Genomic DNA, 4,218 nt, shown 5'->3' with positions numbered 1-4,218 from the left:
ACTCAAGGTACAGTCTCACCAGTGCTGAGTACAGAGGTACAGTTACTTCCCTATTCCTGTTAGCAACACTTTCTGATACAAGCCAGCCTGTCCAGATCCCTCAGATCAACACTTCCAGCCAACTTGGTGTCATCTGCAAACTTACTGAGGATGTATTCAATGGCCTCATCCAGGTCATCAATAAAGGTATTGAACAGGATAGGTCCCAATACCGACCCCCGGGGAACACCACCTGTGGTAGGTCGCCATCAGGATATGACTCCATTTATTACCACTCAGAGCCCAGCCATCTAGGCAGTTCTTTACCCAGCTAAATGATTCTTAGTACTCTTACTGTGCTTTGTTAGTGATCATCCCCTCACACAGTTTTTCATCCATGCTTCAATTCAAAATCTCTCAATTCACCTACTTTCCCTTCATTACCACCTCTGTTCACTCATCCATCCAAGTCAAGTCTGATCTTCCTGAGCACAGAAACCTTCTGCAGGGCTGCTCCTACCTACCCATTTGAAGCACCCCTTATGGCTCCACTGTAAGGGCTTTCCAAAGAAGGCAATATATTTTAAGGCTCCACATATTTTACCAAGTCTCTCCAAGCCTGTTGTTCAGCTTTCTGCCAGCTTCATCAGCCAAAAGGTATTCTTACACTGACACCACCACCTATCTCCTCCAAAGTCCTACCAGGCACTGCAACCTTTTTTTTCCTTTACCTGGATGGGAGTAATGGCAGCTGAACTGAGCAGGGCTTGAACCTATTTGCCTTCTAGATACAACTTCATTTGAAGGTGGATGTCCTCGTCCTGCCCTGGCCCTAGCTTCATTTTTGAAGAACATAATCAAAGGTGCACAGTATAGAATGAATTTTCTGCCTGCCCACCCTTTGATCCCAGTTTCCTGGATTTACTTTGGCATGGTCTCTGTATGTGTGTTTGGTATCCACTCTCTTAGCTCACAAAGTAATGTAGCAAGAATATATGCCTTTAACCTAGCACTGATATTCAGATAATCTGCAGGTTTAAAGCACTCTCTGTCATTGATCTGTGAACATATTTGATTCTCTGAAATCAACAAGGTTTTGAGTTCAAGCCAAAACTTGCAGGACAGAAAACAAGTCTAATTTCAGGTGCATTCCCCATGGCTCTGCATCTCCGAGATGGCTGCTTATGGAATTACATGGGAACGGAAAGAAAACTAAAGTGCTAAAATTCTTCCCTTATTTCATGGTGAAGTGAGGGGAACTGGCAGAGCCATGTATGGAGCCATGAGTTGATCTGGCCAGAAGCTTAAGGGCAGGAGTAAAGTTGCAGTAAAAAAGGAAGTTCTACAGAAGAAATTCAACCCTAAACCAAAATTCACTGATATCACAAAGAATGAATTTGCCCATTAAGATGCTTTCAGTAAAAACCCAGTAAAGAGGCAAAGAAGGAACAGAGGAAAGGCTCACATTTCCATGGAGGGATTTGACCAGCAATCAGCTGTGTGGAAAATCACTCTTCTGTGGGGCAGAATTCTTCTCCTGCCTCACATGGCTGGAACATTCTGTGAGAACATTATCTGCTCTGGGGGACATCCTTGGGAGTATCATGGCAACAGGAACAGGATAGGAATGTTTTCCCAGAGGAACTTCATTTCTTATATGCCTGAGATTTCACTTGATTTTCATGTGCCCTCCTCACCATGCTTTCCCTACTATGTGGCTCTCAGTTTAACGTTTTGGGTTTAGGCCATATATTTCTGCAAGGACTCAGGTCAGATAACCCTGCCAGCTTTCCACGCGTTTAATTCTGACCTGCCAACATCTCATATGTCCTATTGTGCTCCAGAATATATTTCTTACTGGGCTTTGTTTTCTTTTCCCCAGTAAGAAGCTGACATTAAAATCTTTAGTAAGCAAAGTTAGATGCCTTTACAAACAAGGCAAAAATGAGTCCAAAGTATCTACTGTAGGTGCTCTTTGAAAAGCAGTGTGTTAATTCTGCTGAGCTCCAGGTCAGAACTGCTAGCAGTTCAAATCCATGAATGTCACCATTCCATTGCTGTTCTGATCTTTTCAGGCCCTGACCAAATACTGTAAAAGGTGCTGCTGGCTGACTCAGTCTAGAGACAGTAAGCAGTAGAATTCTGGGATAAGAGAGTGCAGATCTCCTTGAATGTTGGCTTTTCCATATAGCTCTTTATCTTAGGCAACTCAGGTTACTAATTTAATTTCTTCCTTGTTTATATTGACTTCCAGTTCTGTATGTGGTGACTGTCTCTTTTTATACGTGTATGCAGCACATAGCATAGACTCAGTGATAATGCTTCATAAGGTCAAATAATATGAAAATGGTAAATATTCAAAAGGTTATCTGTAAAGGAAAACTCACCAATATCAATGCCGTGGCTGGAAAAGGCTGGGGCAATCTCCACCAGGAAGCAATCTCCAAGAGATGTTGCCTTGGTGGTGGTCAGCCCTTAAATGAGGTCTTAGAGGAGGTGGAGTTGAGCTCCACCCCTTCCAGGAGCACAGCTAGATTATTCTCACCTGTGCTCCCACAGCAGACCCAACACTTGCCTCAGCTGATTAATCAGAGGTTCAGGCTGTGATTTTCTATACATGCTTATAATAACCAATGAGATATAAACTGTGTGATCTGGCCCACATGTTGATCATGACTGTGGAATGAAGCCACAAGAAACCATATAAAGTAACCCAAATCCCACAGTCAAAACACATTCTTTTTGTAAAATCCACTTCATTACCTGGCTTTTTTTAAAAAGAAATTATGTTATGGCAATATCATTTCAGCTCTACTACCACTCCTTAGAGACAGTGTGCCTCCAGCATAGCATAGAACAAGCAGTCCCAATCAATATTACAATTGCATTGCAAAGTAAAGGTGGGAATGAGAGTCTGATCACTCAGACCCACTCTCAGCTTGGCTTGTTTCATTGCACAAGCTTCCAGGTGAGGAGGATATTTTCAAGGTTAACAGTGGGGTGGATAGTGCATGGATTCTGCTTTTGCTGAACAGTAAAGCTAGAAGATATGCCCTCCTTTGGACCCTTATTAATCAGGTACTGAATCCTGCTTCAGCCTGCACAGGTACTTCCTTCTAGGTAGTGCTACTGATATTTTACTCCTCTAGAAACCATTCTGAAAATTCACCCCAAATTATGTTGTGCCTGCAGGTCACCTTGTTGGAAGTCCTCAGAAGAGGACTATGGTCCTGAAGGCTAACACAGTTTAGATCACTTCAGCATGTAGCTGTTTGTTCCCCATGTCTTTCCATATGCTTTGTAGTCTTTCTTGGCACTACTACAGGCCTCAGTGCAGGTTCAATGTCAAGAAAAGAGTTGTTTCACCCCAGTGCAGTCAGCCATCCGAGAAACCCCTCCTAATACTGTTTTTTGTTTCCTTATTTGTTTATTTGTTTGTTTTTCTAGCAGGCTGCCAGCTCATTGCAGGCTTTGAACATAGGACCAGGAGCATCTGGCTCTAGTTTGTGCCCACACACTCTTGCACACTGGCATATCCATCCCTATCAACAGCCTTGATTTCATTTCAGCCAGTCCTTTTACACTATAGTCAATTTGCGAATTGTCGCCTTGGATCAGAACTTAACTACCAGCAATAAGATGACAAGTAAAGGGGAGAGAAACTTTAATAACTCTGAAAATCCTATGGGCTGCTTCTGCAATTTTTTGGCCCAGCTAATTGTTGACAGCTAGTCTCAGGCTTGGTTTTTGTGCTTACAAACAGTATTGGGCAATGTAGATAATACTCTTGATGTTGGGTGAGTCCCTGGGAGCTGCTAAGGAAGACTCATCGATAGCTGCAATACAAGAGGACTGAGGGTAGAGAGGATCTGCGACTTAACAAAAAGCATTCGACCAGTAACTGTTATTTCCTTCCCACAGCACCGCCTGGTGGAACTAAGGGTAAAAAGCACCTACTGTATTAAAGGTCTTGGCAGTCCCTTGGGGAAGACAAAGGTTTGGAGAAGATTGAGGGGAAGATATGGATGCAGAAAACCAATTACCTCAGAATGAATGGGAATAACCCTTGGTTTCTTGTTGCTTTAGTGTCCGTACAAATGTAGTGAGAAATTTCTTAGTGAGAAACAACTAAGAAATAGGGACCATAGCAAGGACAGTTTAAAGGAATGACAGTAATAATTTGTCCTCCATTCTCCACGGTCTTCTGTGGGGAGAAAATCTGGAAATATGTCTGGAATC

This window comes from Coturnix japonica, chromosome 1 (genome assembly GCF_054131305.1).
Source record: "Coturnix japonica strain WE chromosome 1, WE-NBRP24, whole genome shotgun sequence".
Taxonomy (NCBI): Eukaryota; Metazoa; Chordata; class Aves; order Galliformes; family Phasianidae; genus Coturnix; species Coturnix japonica.
This window is presented reverse-complemented; position numbering follows the sequence as displayed.